Genomic DNA, 16,313 nt, shown 5'->3' with positions numbered 1-16,313 from the left:
CTGAAAGATGGGTTGGTTTGATGCACCAGAAATGTATCTCTTTGCTCAGAGCAATTCTTTTAACTGGCTGGCTTCTGTCATAGCACTTTTGCTTTGGTGCATTGCAATGGAAATGTCATAACTTTTTTATTCTTTTATCATTCACTTGTTTAAATGGGGCTATATTTCATATGGCTTTACTTGGCTCTTACATTGTGCACTTGATCTTCAAACATGAAAGTTGGAACATTTCTCTTATATTTTTTTTAAAGGACCTGCCCAAGCTGCTGTGATCCACACTGGAGGCTGTGTTCTGTTGTGTGATGACGGTAGCCATGCACTCTTATAGACTGACTAGCTATAGTATCTAGGTAGGACATTTTCAAAGCCCAAAATTAAATGAGGGTTTTATGGAACAGGAGGGGTAGATGTGAGAAGCAATCAGATGAGAAAAACTCAAAGCTTTTTTCTAAGAAAGGAAGAACCCCCGAGTGTTTTCAGAATTATTGGCAAAGGAATAATAGGCTGACTTCAGTTTCCAATTACCTTAGCTCTTAATTATAGATCAGACCACGTCAAAATCAGGTCTTCACAGACTAGCAGTGAAGCACTGGTGCATGGTAAACTGAAGGGGAAATTGACAGGGCAACTCAAGAAGGCAAACTGATCAGGAGGGTAGATGGGTACCCACAGAGGACAAAAAACATGGAGGAGAATGAAGAAGGGCAGAGGTAGAAGTCCTTGTCTTATTTCCATGATCAATGCTTCACGTGGAGTCGATTGTCTCACTTCTGTGAGTCGATTGTCTCACTTCATTTGGCTTCCAGCAAAAAAGTTTGAGAATCAATTCTCCTGGCTGTGACAGTCATTCTTTCTTCATCCTTATGGCTCTCCCTGCTCTCTCAGTAATTCAGGGTCAAAGCATAAGAAAGGGAAATTGAGTCTTAAGGAATCACACACTAGCCTTTAGATACATTTGTCAATCCCTTCTCCAGCTCCCTTCCTTGGCTTTTGTTCTGTGATGAACATGGATATTTATACCCTGGGCACATACATCATTCTCCCACAAGGTCATGTACACCACGACATCCATCAGTGGTACACTTTTCTGGTGTTTTGGAGAAAGAAGGGCATGTTGGGAATCTTAGGTGAGATACCTACAAAATGGAAGTTACCCCCAGTTCCAGTCACCACACAGAGGCAGCTTAAGGTCCAAAATAGTTTACTGCTGCAGAAGATCAGGCTTCAGTAATACAGTTCCATATATACATACAGTTTTTAGGCTTTGCAGATACAGGTACAGACATGTATAAGCAGAAACTACTTCTGTTGCTCCAGCAATTCAAGTTGTCATACAGATTCCAACTCCTCAAGACTGACCCTGACACTCGACAGACCCACTGACTGACTAATGTGATGACATGCCTCAGTCGCTTATATAAATGGCACTGGACCATTGCCATAGCAAATGGCTTGGCTGACCTTGCACCTCAGACCATGGGGTGGTTTGTGCCCATGAAATAATTTAAACCCTTCCGCCATGTCCAGTTTCTCCAACAAGGCATAAAGGAAGGCATCTGGTTTTCCTTCCAGAGTAGGATTCTCAAGGAAAGCTCCTCTTTGGCTTCATTACCCAGCTGCTATCTTCTGGGACCTTGCCCTGGGATGATACAATGGATGCTCAGCACTTTGAGAATTGAGCATCTATTTTGGTTTTTAATTGGGTGCTGACCTTCTTGAAATCTGACCCTCCAGATCTTGTATGGATTCTGATCTCTCTCAATTGGGAATACAAATGTGATGATAACACCTGGTGGACAATCACCACCTCCACCTGCTTCACATAGTTTACATTTGTTCTCCACTTTTCTTCTCTCCTTTTAAATCATTGTAAGGCAATTGCTGAAATGCACTTTTGCATTAGAAGCCATCAGCATAAGCTGGGGCCAGCAGATGGCTGGGTGCCCTGCTGCAGGTATGCTGGCGGCTGGTGATATCGTCCTGTGACAGCTATAATTGTTTGCCATTTTATTTTGTTAATAGCTCCCATATAATCCCATGACTTTCAGGCCCTCAGGTGGCTAAATGAAGTAGCTCTATTGAAGTCGATGGCTTTGTACCAGCTGAGGTTCAGACTCTCAAATCCTTATCGAAGGCAAGAAAACAACAACACAAATCAGTGGCCTCCAGCGCACGTTTAAGAGAATTGGATCAATATCTGCAATAAACTGTGCAGAAAAGATGTAGTTTTCCTTGTATATCCTTTCACTCAACGTCTTGGCATGCAAACCTGGGCTTGGACTGACCCATGACACAGGGCAGCAAAATGTATTGGTGATCGTTCCTAAAGGAATGCATTGTCTCAATGGGACGTGAGATGCAGGGATTTGTTATCATCTCTGCCCTTCCTTAACTAATTTTTGTTGCTCATGCAGAGGTGGTTGCATTTTTGGGTAGGTGGATTATGTCATGTATCAACAAGACTGAATAATATCAAACCTGTTTTGTATCTATTTACATGTAATAAATAAACAGTAGGTCCCTTGCTTCAGGTATGTTCCTAACTCTTTTTCATAAAAGGTGCATCTGAAATAGCAAACACCTTAAGTTACAGTTGTGGTTCCCAAGAACCCTCTGATTTAATCAAATAAAATTGGCTCATGATCATAATTATCCCATTATCCTTATCACATCCTCCTTATAACCAAAGGTGTTTTTTTAATCCATTCTTTCTGGTTGAATGCATTGGTAGAAAATTTTTCATTATGCTCAGGAATGCACAGGCTCCAGCTACTGCTAGCTGCATTATTTCCCCAATCTATAGCAGAGAAACCAAAATGTATATATTTATTTTTATTTAGCAAGATTTATATACGTTTTAAGATTTATATACTGTTTTAAGGGGTGCGGGTGGCGCTGTGGGTTAAACCACAGAGCCTAGGACTTGCTGATCAGAAGGTTGGCAGTTTGAATCCCTGCGATGGGGTGAGCTCCCATTGCTCAGTCCCTGCTCCTGTCAACCTAGCAGTTCGAAAGCACGTCAAAGTGCAAGTAGATAAATAGGTACCACTCCGGCGGGAAGGTAAACTGCGTTTCCGTGCGCTGCTCTGGTTCGCCAGAAGCGGCTTTGTCATGCTGGCCACATGACCCGGAAGCTGTACGCTGGCTCCCTCGGCCAATAAAGCAAGATGAGCGCCGCAACCCCAGAGCCGGCCAATACTGGACCTAATGGTCAGGGCTCCCTTTACCTTTACCTTTATATACTGTTTAATCAAGAAAGTATATCTAAGTGGTTTACATAAAATGATAAAAAATAGCAATAAAAATAGACTTTAAAATAGTAAAAGTAATAAAATGATTACAAAATAAATAAAATCAACAGATTTTAGAAACAAATGTACATGTTAAAATTATCCGGATAGGTTCTCCTAAACAAAAAAAGTTATTAGCAGGTGTTGAAAACAGTACAATGAGGGTACCTGCCCAATATCAATTGGTGGGGAGTTTCACAGAATAGGTGCTGCCACGCTAAAAATATCAATATCTCACAAGTATGAAACAAACATTAAGTGGCATGGTGAAAATGTCAGTTCCACATATTGAGGCACATACTGTAAAATCACACCCACAATGAATAGTAGGATTCCTTTAAATTGGTTTTAATAGTCTAGTTTTTTTAATAAAAAAATAGAATTAAATTTGTATTTGTTTTTGCAACAAAGCTCTGAAACCATAGTCACAGGAGTGCTGAAAATGACCTTAGACCAATTTATTTAGGGTGGTATTCAGTGCTAGTCCTACTCGGAGTAAACCTGCTAAAGTTAATCACCATGACTAATTTTGGTTCATTAATTTTAATGGGTCTACTCTAATTAGGACATAGTTGAATACAACCCATTTTTTTGTCATTTCTGGTATCATTTTCCCTCTGTTGTCACTTTTAATTGTATTGTTGATGCACAATTCTTCTCCTCCTCACACCTTAATTTCTACATTTTCTGTGGAACACAAACTCACCAGTGCCTATCTCTTCCACTCATGATGATCATTCCAACCACACAATAGCTTCTTGCAACCTGCCCAACAGCCTCTTTTATTAAAACCAATGTCAGCAGCCCACCATTTACACCAATACCCCCAAATCAGATCACCACTTCAACCCCTTATGGGGGCTGCTAAAAATAGCTTCCCTGTGGTGGCTGAAACATTTGTAAGCCTCTTAATGGATGAACCAGCCCAATTGCACTGAGTGTCTTCATGCCTGAAGTGCTTTCAGCTGACTGCCACATGGGAGCTGTAACATAGGAAGTGATCCCAAGCTCTTCCATTAGTTAGTTTCCAGTCTGATTGAATAGAACCTTACTATTTGAGCCAAACTGTAATTTAAGTCATTGTTTATCTGTTTTCCTTCAGGTTTAAATATTCCTTTTCAACATTAACAATCTCCTCTCTGAAAAGTTAAAATAACTTGCTTAGTCCAAGCATTCTTTACTAAGTAAGCTGATTTCTCCAATTCTATTGTTAAAAGACCAGATGCATTTCCATTTATGCCTGCCTGGGTATAATCCATGAAACTATGATGCATTGAATCCTGTGTGACCCTTTCCTTTACTTGTAGGATTGACACATATTCCTAGGCATCTGCCCCCTAGAATAGGGGTAGGGAGTGCTTTTTTAGCTTGAGGGACACACTCACTCTTGAGCAAACTTTCAGGAGCCATGTGACTCTGGTTGTCAGGGCCAGGTGCAAAAATAGGCACAGCACTGGATGAGACTCTTACCTTTGCATTAGGGACTGAATTCCAGGCATGCAAACACACCTCTCCATCCTTCAGCCAGGTAAACATGAGGTATTATTGGAAGAATGTAAGAAGAGCCATTGGCCCATCTTGTCCAGCATCCTTTTCTCACAGTACCACCCCCCAGATGCCCGAGGGAAACCCTTGAGCAGGACCCAAGGACCAGAGCCCTTTCCCCTCCAGTGGCTTCCAGTAACTGGTATTCAGAAGCATTCCTGCCTCTGGCCATTGAGGTAGGGCATAGCCATTGTGGGAACAGTTCGAGGGAGCATTCTAGCCAGGCAAAAACACTCAAGGAGGGTGTGGAAATGAGTCTGTGATTGGGGACAGGGAGGTCCAGATAGGAGAGGCCTGGAGGGCTGCCCCTGACCCCTGGCCCCTCATAGTTTTGGCATAGTTTGGGAAATGGTTTTGATTGGTCAGCTAAACCAGGTGAGGGTAGCCAATAGGTATCAAACCCTCAGTGAGTTAGGGACTTCTCCTACATGTGAAGACAGGCTGTGGCAGATTGAGCAGATGAGACGAATAGTCGATCCAAGGCAATACACACTGACCTATGTTGTGGGTCATTACATAAAAGCCAATTGTGAATGAATTATTGAGTTGTGGATCTTTATTGGGGTAGGTGTCCTTTCACTTCCATGAATCCTATTTTTGGTTTTTATATACAGTGGTACCTCTGGTTGCGAACGGGATCCATTCCGGAGCCCTGTTTGCAACATGAGCAGAATGCAACCCGCGTCTGCTCGTGTCACTATTCGCCACTTCTGCACATGCGCGTGACATCATTTTGAGCGTCTGTGCATGCACGAGCAGTGAAACTCAGAAGCAACCCTTTCTGGTACTTCTGGGTCGCTGTGGGACACAACCTGAAAAGATTTAACCTGAAGTAAATGTAACAAGAGGTATGACTGTATGTGTGTGTGTTTTAATATATATATATGCAGGCTGGGAGCTGAACTTTGGATTTTCTACTTTTGCACTGCTGTTGGGAACTGCTCTGATTTATTGCTTTGGGGTTTTTTATATATTAAAAAAGGTATGATAGTTCAGTGGAAGGGGAACTGATAAATGAAGTAGTGGCAGCAGTAATAGCAGAAACAGCAGTAGTCCTAGCAGTAGTAGATAATTATGCCATTGAAAGCTACAGATGCCCAGTCACCCTGAGCCAAATGGAACTGACATCCATATTTTCCCATGTGGGTGCTCCTCTTCCAATTTCTCTTGGGAAATTTGCTAAGGAAATCATTCCTTGTGCCCTCAGAAAGGCTGAAAATTTCCTCCATTTAGTGGGAGGACAGGAAAAGGGAGAGGATGTAAAAGAAGTGGAAGAGGAGATAAAAAGGAACGATGGCTGTGTATATTTAAAACACATTTCCCAGGAGCTGTAGTTTACCTCACACAGAGCTATAATTCACAGCACCCTTAACAAACCACAGCTCCCAGGATTCTTTGGAGAAAGCCATGTTATTTAAATGTATAGAGCTTATGCAGCCTAGGTGTCATTCAGGGACTCCAAGGGAACCGAAACCCTCAAGAACAGATCAAGCTGGGTTTCTCTCCTAAGAGGTGGCACGCCGTCTTTGTAACAGGGGTTTCCTTTCTCCCTTGTTCTTCTCCCCATGTGTTTCTCCTCAAACCCTGCTCATTTTCCTGGCTTGGCATCCTCCTTCCTTGGCTGATGTATCACACTTGACAAGGTTATGGAGTCAGCATGTTAAATCTTGAAAAGTGAGTGTAATTTATTGATCTACATTTTGCTTATGAAATAGGACAAGTGCTGATTTGAGAATCTTGTTTCCTCTCCCCCTTTCCCCTTCTGTCTCTCTCCTTCCCCTCCCTTGCTTTCGCTTCTCTTATCTTTTGTAATTCCTCTGAGCTTGCATCAAAACTCTCCAGTCCTTTGTTAGCTTTTCGAAGCAGCCACACGGGCTCAGCAGCCTCTTCTCTTCTTCCACACTTATCATTCATCTTCCTTTGCTCCTAAAAAATCCACATTGGGCCAAATACACTCCAGATATACCTCACCACTCAGGTCTGTTTAAGGGCAACCAACCTGGTGCCCATGGGTGCCAGAGAAGTTGCCAGCACTTTGTATGTAGACCCCTTGAAAATCCACAATTGTACAAGAGGCTGTTTGGTCTTTATTCTCAGTTCCGATTTGCACTAGCTTGTCTTCTCCTACAGCATGGAACACACTTCATTAAACATGCCCACATTTCACTGGATTCCAGAATTACACACCCCATTCTAAGCACAGGAGAGACACAAAGAGCTTCCCTCTGGGAAGGAGCCCAGTGGTAGGTGCTTTGCCTCCCTCACTGATGCAGTGACATGCCTGGACAATTTTGTGCTCCTGCTTCTTTTTCTGATCTTTTGGATTATGGCAGCCAATTTTATGTTATGCCACATCTGCCCTGCCAGCGTAGGTGGGTGGAAATGGGATTGGTGGGCTCTGGATTAAAACCACTGGCAGCCAGCAGAAAGCTTTAAAACCGGACTTTGCTTTGCAGGGGCTGGCAAGGCATTGGGGCTTATCCTTCCTGGGATCCATTGGCTCCAAAGCTGGTCCCACTGCCAACAAGTGTTCACTTTGGGACTAATCCAGATCCAGTTGCTACACCAGCTCCAAGCTAGTGCAGCTATCTTCCTGCTCCCTTTTTCTTCTCTGGCCACTGTGTGGATGGGGCAGTGGCACTGCCATTTTGTAACGCCACCAGGTTGGGTGGCTGAGGTTAGGATTGCTCCGTGATGCTCTTTAAAAACAACAACCACCCACTACAGTTTCATTGAGTTATTTGAAGTTTGCATGTGCTCGAGTACCGTACTTTTCCATGTATAAGACTATGTTTTTCCCCATTAAAAATCATGCTAAAAAGTGGGGGTCGTCTTATACATGGATAGTGCATAGGGTGGATGTTTGATTGGTTGCTGCTGAGGCTGTCAGTGGCTATTGTGCGTGTTATTGGGTGCTGTGTCAATGGGTGGTGTTGGTTGGCCGATGCTCCGGGTAAATCCTCCCCCCCCAAGATCAACCACTCTGGGCAATCCTCCGTAAAAAGGCTCAACAACTTTGTGCCATCTCCCCCCCCCCATTTTCTTAAATTTGAGTCCCCCAAAATAGGGGGATGTCTTATACATGGGGGTGTATTATAGATGGAAAAGTATGGTAAATACTTAGCCTCATCTTATTTTAAAAAGAAGCTCACCACACTATTACACCAGGTCTCCTTCTGGCACTAGGTCTCCTTCTTTCATTTATGGGTGGATTTTATACCATGCTGTTGTTTTCAAATCGGTGCAAACATGCGCATGTTTTCTCAGAAGCAATCTCCTTTGATTTCACTGAGACTTATTCCCAAGCAAGTGGGTATAGGATTGCAGTCATCCTTGACTATTTGGATAAAGCCTTCCTCTTGATAGAAATTTCTGAATGAGATTTGATTTGGGGGTTGATGATGTACAAAGAAAGAAAAAAAAACAAATAATTGAAGGTCACGGGAAAAAGTGATTTTGGAGGCGACATGAGCATATGTATATTTTTCTGAGTTGGAATATCTGGTATACAGAACTCATTAATAGACTCATAAATTCACAGCAAGGGCATGAAGGTGCCACTTTGAGCAAAGGAGTGCAGGGGTTTAACTCTTTCCTGGATAGTATGTAAATTTTGATTTTAGCCAACTATAGCACTGAATTAGGCAGGTTAAACAATGTAGACCAAGAAAGCATGTGGGTGTTCTGTTTGCTCTTCTTCAGGAACATCTCTAGTCTATGTAGACTTTTCTTTAGGGTTATGAGACCAAGTTGACCCGAATCCCTATGTATTAGTCAGTAAATGGAAGATTTGTGAAACAATTACAGCACAGCTATCTGTAAGCTGGCTTTCTGCCCATCCTTTCCTTCCTGACTGTAAATAATCTGTTTTTCTTTTGTGAGGTGGGCTGTGGGGGGTGCAGTGCCAAAGAATACCTGATTAAAAAGGCCAGAAGCCATCAATTAAAAGCAACATCACCTTGTTCTGGCAGCCCTTACAGGGTTTTTTCTTTCTTTTCTTATGCTACCCTAATTAAAAGCTCAAACCAAATGGCTTGATGGCAGAAATTCTAATTAAATCAACCCCATCTTCTTTGTGAACCTAAGGTCTGCATAAAATAAAGCATGAAATTATTAATTGTTTTGGGATCAGCTGTTTCAGAGCCATATCTGGAACACCTTCCCTCATCCCATTTTCCCTGGCTTCGAAAAAATGCAGAGAGCCCAGATACTGATGATGGTGAACATGCCATGGCAATGCCTGGACTTAAAAGCTGCGTTCCATTTATATAGTGATGGATCTGAGTAGCTGATTGATTATATAGATGAGTGGAAGTGGGAGGGGAAAATGCTCAGTTATTATAGTTTCCTTGTCCCAACAGTCCTCTGTGTTGAAATCTGGTTAGAATCTAGCAGAGGCTAATCTAATTAAATCTGTATAACTCTTACAGCACTTCATTTTAAGTGTTGCAAATTGCATAGTTTGTGGCTCTAACATCCTGCCAGCACCAGCCTGTTCTCTCTCTCTCTCTCTGCATCCTTCCACCCAGTTTTAACATCCAGCTGGAGAAAAAGTTCTGAAGATCATGAAACCTTGATCAATATTTGGTTGATCCCATAAAAAAATGCTCTACAGTGGATGTACTGTACTAATTTGTGTGTGTGTCCCTTTTACTAAACTGTATTATTTCCCCATTGTATGATACTCAGTTTGCAACCCTGATCTGACCCAGTCTGTTGTTTCTGAATTCATGGGTGTTTGAAACATGCTTTAGAAAAAGAGAAATACAATTCATGATCAATCACAGGCCACTGTGTTCCTTTCTAGAATTATGAACTCCACCATCCTGAGGTATTGCACTCCCCAGTCTGCCTTATGAACATGGATTTTGCCTCCCATCTCCTCCTGCTTGACCATTCATGACTCCAAGTGTACCTCTAGCCACTGTGATATTCTACTCTTCACCTGATTTTGGGCAGTGAAGGATTAGCCAATTGCTGACAGTGATGAATTTTTTATTTTTATTTTGATCCTTTTCCTAATCTGGCTGCAGGGAGAGAGCTGGTTTTGCTTACACTGCACTGCCACATTAGTGAAGGTTTTAAGTATTGGCTTCAATTCCCTGAGACTTTTCTCATATAAATAGATCACAGCAGGTTCAGCACAGCTTCAAGGGATGAAGACACTTTGTTGGCACTGGAGAGCACTTTGAGATGTTGAGTGATGAATTATACCCTAAGCAACAACCTAAGATTGTCAGGCCCAGGAAGATCTGGGGTTAGTATCCTCGCTCCCAAGAAGCATCCTCACAACTGCCAAGAAGAGTTTCCCTATTCCTCCTGAGTGAGGATGCTAACACCAGATCTCCTCTTCCCAACGTTTACATATGTGTGCATTCAAGAGCAAATCTCAGTTATGTGATTGATTCCATGATTGGATCCAGAATGGGGCTAGCCAGCCATGTTGGCTGGTGGGAATGTCAGTTCCTAGTCCTTGTCTTGGTACTAAGTATTCCTGCTTAGTACCTGAATTTGGGAAGGCTGGCTTTAACTAGTTAATAATGTTGTAGATGAGACATGTGAACAAATAAAGTTGTGGCCCATATTTCAACCCATTTGCTATTTTCCATGCCTTATCACGGGATAAAAGAGGTAAGCCAAGAACTCCCAATCTTGCCAAGGTTGCAGGTTCTTTTGGGGGTTTTGTTTTTGCATTGCGAGGCCCTGCGACCACCCTATTCCCCAAGGTGCAAATAACTAGACAACACACAGTTTATTGGGGTTTTGGGATCAAATAAGGCCAAAACTTTATTGGTTACAGATGTGAAAGATTTGGCCGTTGACATTGAGGTAAGCAATGGCGCATGTCACTCCTGCCTGTCCGCCGGGAGTGTTTCTAAGGGTGAAGCCAGCGGTGTGTGTGTGTGTGTGTGTGTGTGTGTGCCCTATGACCTACGTCAAATGGGGCATCTCCCAAGCAGTCCCCATTGGAGGAGTGGTATGGCCCTAGCCCTTGTCTGGGCATTGGACAGGAGCCACTCCTCCCAGATCCTTTTAATGGTTTACCCTTACCCATGGAGGGGCAGAGCTTACAACCTCCCCACCAACCAAGACTACGGTTATCTAATGCCTATTTGCCTTATAAAGTTGTGGCGATTGCTATGAGCTAGGCGAAAATCCAAATGGCGGAGCCGATTTGCCAGATGGGAAAAATTCCTGCCTGGCCCCTGAATCTGGAGACTGACATTGTCCATAGCAGAATCGTACCATTGGTAAAAAACCCTAATCTGAGGGAGGGTGGGCAGGAGAACTGGCAAGAGAGAGTCTGAAAGGCCTTCATGGCCAGGTATTTATCCTTCCCCATCAATACTGGTCAGTTGGCACCACACCCAGGTGACACGCCCTACATACCTGCCACCATTGGCAAATGGCCATTGGTGGCAGGAGTACAATTCAGCCAGCAATAGGTTGGTTCATAGGGGAGACACAGTGCCCACCCACAAAATTGTCTTCCATGAAAACGGTCTTAACAGTGAGTCCGTAAGCGACTGTGGAGGCCAATTCTGGATCCAAACGTCCTTCCACAGTGGGGACATAGGTGGGAGTTGACCATGGTGAGAGTTTGCCAAACATGCAAACTCTTAGCATGTTTCTCCCTTTCATCCTGAGTTTAAGCGTCTTCAAAGTCCATGACATGTTTGGTAAAGTTGTTCGCAGGCCAGTGTTTCCCAATTGTTGGTGTTTGTACTACATTATTTTAGATTTGCCTTGAGAGAGTCTTTAAACCTCTTTTGTTGACTGCCAGCATTACACTTTCCATTTTCAAGTTCAGAATAGAGTAGTTGAAAGACGATAATCAGACATCCGAACAATGTGACCAGTCCAACAAAGTTGATGTTGAAGAATCATTGCTTTGACACTGGTGATATTTGCTTCTTCCAGTACACTGGCATTAGTTTGCCTGTCTTCCCAAGTGCTGTGAAAATTTTTTGGAGACACCTGCCAGTGGTTCGACCGAGGGTGCCTCTATGATGTTTTCTTTTTGTTGTTGTTGAAAGTGTGTGTTGGTAATAACAACATTGTGCAGTGCACATGTAGTCAAAAGTAAGATTCCCATCAAGTCCCGACAAGCTTGCTCTTCATATTTGATGTTAGGCTGTTCAAAACACAGAAATATTTCATTCCACTCTCTGTAACCAGTACAACAACTTATGCAAAAAAATAAAAATAAAAAAAATAAAATAAAATACCAACCTCCCTCTAATTTGCAAAGCTGCAGTAATTGTTAATAAACCATTGCTTGATTTGTAACACTTCTCTAGCTCTGAGGAATTTTGTGCTGTTTATTAAAAACCACATTGCATCCCTAATAGGAACCCAAATTAGTTTGAGTAGTGGTGTCTAGTAGCAGGATGCAGACGACAGATTCTTGTGGGGAACAAGAAGAGAGTGCTCTAGTTTTCTTTTTCCTTTGCTAAACATGTTTGGGCTTATTTTTGTTTCTTGATTCTGCCATCGAGTCTGTGGCTGATCAACAGCTTCTTGTTTTTATTGACAGGGACATCTAGGCTCTCGCAAGCAGTTTTCTTTATATTACTTCAGTTTAGTGAGCAGATATTTTGGGAGCTGCTGTTTAGAAAGCAACAAAGATGCCCTTGGGGTTCTTCAGTGAAGATTTTGAGGATCTGCCAGACATTGTATTGATCTTAAAGGCTCGTGACTCCAAAAAAGAGAGATAAACACTCATCAGAAAAGGGAGGTGGCAACTGGGGATTGCTTGACCATTGTTCATCATTGGGATGAAGCGGTGCAGAGAGCGTATGGCCTTAGATTTCCTTGACTTCACATCCATACTCAGAATTTGTACCCCAGAGACCCAGCTATGGTGCACTGTTGCTTCTTTTCCTTAAAACTCATTTTAAAATAAAATAAAATAAAATCTTCAGATATTGCTGCTTCGGCTAATCGTGCTGAGACTCAAATTGATGGTTTAAGTTTGAGAATTTTATCCCAAGCATCCCAACTGGTGGGGAAACACAAAATTGCCGTCATTGTCAAATACTCTCCAATCTGAAACTGATTCAGTTAAATTGGTGCCTTGCACTGCTATTAAAGGAAACTCTATATTAGTTCATAAACTGGAGGCAAAGGAGGGTGCACAGAAGAGAGATGCTTCTGCAATTTGAGGAGGAGGGAAGGCAAAGTAAAGTGTAACAGTCCTTTGATAGAAATTGTGACCCTGTTGCTCCAGATAGGAAATGTCTTGAGAAGGACCAGTGCCTCCTGCCCAATACATGCAGCAATCCTTAAAGCAGCACTTGAGAAGTCTAGCTTGTGTATATGTCATTTTTCTTTAAAGAGCCAAATATAACTTTTTAGGGTTGCAACTGTCACTAGAGAAATCTTGTGTGGAGGAAAAGGATCAAACTCTCCTCCCCCAGAATTCCTTGGCTGACCAAATGTTCACCTTGGTACGGTGTTGATGTCCTTGTCCCTTCTCAGTGTTGCTTCATGCATGCCATTTTTCTGACTGTTGAAAACGTGAACAAAACATTTGCACTGCTGTGTGTAAAAGATCACACATAAGCTCTGTTTTGTTTAATTACATCATGCCCTTCCACGTGTACATGCAGCAAAAGAATCATGGGTTTTAGATGTGTCCTCTCTCTCTCTCTGCCCCTGGCCTGAGGAAGTGGATGCTGGCAAGTGATGGTTGGAGGGGAGAAGCCATAATAGAGATTATCTTTCAGTAGACCTGATGATAGTCATGCTCTCCCTCTGCTGCAACTTGATAGAATGGCAAGCGGTGAAAAGAGGTGCCTGATGGAGTGTCTTCTCAGCAAAGCAGATGGTTGCCCAGAGTATCTTCTCTTTCTCTGCTGTAACTCATCTGCATTTGTTATATTTCTGCATGTCCTATAGCGGGGGTAGACAACATTATGCTCTCTGGATGCTCCCATTGTCCCTGACCATTGGCTATGTTGGCTTGGGGTGATGGCAGCTGAGTTCCAGCAACATCTGGAGGGTACTACATTGGCTCCCCATCAGCTTCCATAATTTTTGGAAGGGGTTTTAGGCAGTTTTGCTAACCATTTTTATGGCTTTTAGTGAAGACAGAAAGTTTGTCAGTTTGTTATATTTCAGTGAGAGAGAAATGGGGAACCATATACAAATATGTCAGTGGGATTAGTGTAATAATGTATGCAGACCCTAGGAATGGGTCAGAGTCAATTCACACAGCTATTTTGCATGTAACAGTTATGTAGGGAAGCCACTACAAAATGACTTTTTGCAATGTATGGCTCATTTTTTTGGGATAGTCTTTGGAAACTGTGGCTTGTACGAGGAGGAGAAATAAATCACACCACCTCCAAATCTGCTCCGGAGGATCAGGGGAACCCCTCAAACAGATTTAGGGGAACATGGAGGGAAGAGAGGGGAGAACATTTCATTATGCAAGGAGAAATTCTTGTGCTGATGGGAGCCCCGACAGCACTACATTGAATACAACCCGTAACTTTTAGGAAAATGTGCAATAATACTAAGTCATATTATTCGACACAATCACTCAGGATAACTACAAATGGTCATTTGCTATGTGGTAGCTTCTTGTAAATGCATTGCAGAGCAGCTGCAATTACACAGGGGAGCCAGTGATCTGTAAAATTTCAGCTTAGAGATGTTTTATCTCTGTCCTCCTCAATCTTGAGTTTCTAGGTATTGCTGCACTACAGCGCCCATCATCCCTGGCCATTGACTGAACCAGCTGGGGATGATGGAAGTTGTAGTCCAACAACATATATGCTGAAGAACACTGTATCATGTTCACAATCAGTTGGAAGTATGGGATACCAGGATGTGGTAAAATTTAGTCTCATGTGTGACTGGATGTTATGGGTAATTGCAGCACATCTGCAGACACCTGGGGAATCATTCCGATAATCAGCCACCATGTGGCAAACAGTCCTTCGTAATCTTCACCATACACAAAGAACAGCTAGGTGAACTAGTCTTTAAGGAAACAGATCTGATTTTTGGATTTTGGGTTTTAATTCTGAGCCTGAAGTGCAGCAAATCTATCTCTTTCTTTTCTTATAAAGACCTTGAATTCCCACACTGTATTTGCTTTTATGTATCAAAAACACTTTTTGACTTTTATCTGAGAAAATAGCTGATGTAGGGAGTTAGGCTATGGCAGTATGTGAGATCAAAAAGGCACCAGGGGGTGAGGGGGTGGGGCAGGAAGGGGAGAATCTCTGTGAAACCCGACATTTTGGGAGCTAGAATCATATTCACACTCTATCCAAAGCAGAACGGAGGAAAAAACCTTCCTGAGCTCAAAGCCTGTAGCTTGCAAATCATCAGGTGATCCTAAACTGAGTTTAGACAACAGTCTAAAATGACAGCTACAGAACATATTCTCATTGTTTCCTTCATGAAAAGGACAGACTTCTGATAAAGCCAGAAATATTCAGGCAGATGTTGCATTCTAGAAGAACTTACTGGGTAGCTCTGCTGTATCTCCTGTAATGTGCATGCTGGCCTTTCCACACATCTAATGCAGACTGTAAGCCTTCTGATAAGTGACTGTGCAATTGCTATGGTCTATATATTGCATGACACCCTATTGGCTAGTGCTACCAGCCCCAACATTGTATTTCAGGAATCCACACCCATAGCTAGGTCAGTTTTATTATGGAACTTCACCAAATCCAGGCAGGATCTCCAAAGGGCTGGTGGCACCTGAATGCAGAGAGCTACCAAACATTAAGTTTCAGGAACAGATCTCAGAAAAAGACAGGGCAATGCCTTGCTATGAAGAAGAAGAGGAGTTTGGATTTGATATCCCACTTTATCACTACCCGAAGAAGTCTCAAAGTGGCTAACATTCTTCTTTCCCTTCCTCCCCCACAACAAACACTCTGTGAGGTAAGTGGGGCTGAGAGACTTCAAAGAAGTGTGAGTGGCCCAAGGTCACCCAGCAGCTGCATGTGGAAGAGCAGAGACCCAAACCCAGTGCACCAGATTACGAGTCTATTGCTCTTAACCACTACACCACACTGGCTCTTGCTATGAGATAGGTCTTCTCTTTTTGGTGCGTACTGTCATCTGAGCAGATTTAGCAAAGGGGAGCATTAATAGAAAGGGACTAACCTGGCAATTTTATTTTCCACCACCATTCACCTTGGAAACAATGCTTCGTTACTCTGCAGCTGGATTTGAACTCGAAAGTACAAAGATATGGATGTATGACTCTCTGAGCAGAGTCTTTGGATGTGAAGATGAAGGATCCCAACTGTCAGATTGGGAGTTGAGACTGAATGCACAATCGCCTAATGCTTTGGGATGGATGAGCATCAGGCTTCTGCAGGGGAAGCAGATGCTGGCAAATTAATTTGGAACGATGAGCTGGAGGTTAGAGGGATAGCTGAAAAAGTGACTTTATTGCATCTGTAGAGTTAGGACAGTCATCGTGTCCACATATTTACATAACACTGT

At 42.7% G+C, this 16,313-nt stretch overlaps 1 protein-coding gene across 2 annotated transcripts in view; it reads left to right on the top strand.

The window, feature by feature from the left end:
* GRM4 (glutamate metabotropic receptor 4) overlaps positions 1-16,313 on the top strand; it is a 292,534-nt gene that overhangs the window by 91,901 nt on the left and 184,320 nt on the right. Inside the window, exon 2 of one of the 2 annotated variants that reach the window (XM_082226842.1) lies at positions 6,479-6,509. The exons of the other annotated variant lie outside the window; for it this stretch is intronic. The gene's annotated coding sequence lies outside the window, so the exon portion shown is untranslated. The remainder of the gene's footprint in view (positions 1-6,478; positions 6,510-16,313) is intronic. 2 annotated transcript variants of the gene reach the window in all.

This window comes from Podarcis vaucheri (assembly GCF_965113315.1).
Source record: "Podarcis vaucheri genome assembly, chromosome: 6".
NCBI classification, from domain to species: domain Eukaryota; kingdom Metazoa; phylum Chordata; class Lepidosauria; order Squamata; family Lacertidae; genus Podarcis; species Podarcis vaucheri.
This window is presented reverse-complemented; position numbering and strand designations above follow the sequence as displayed.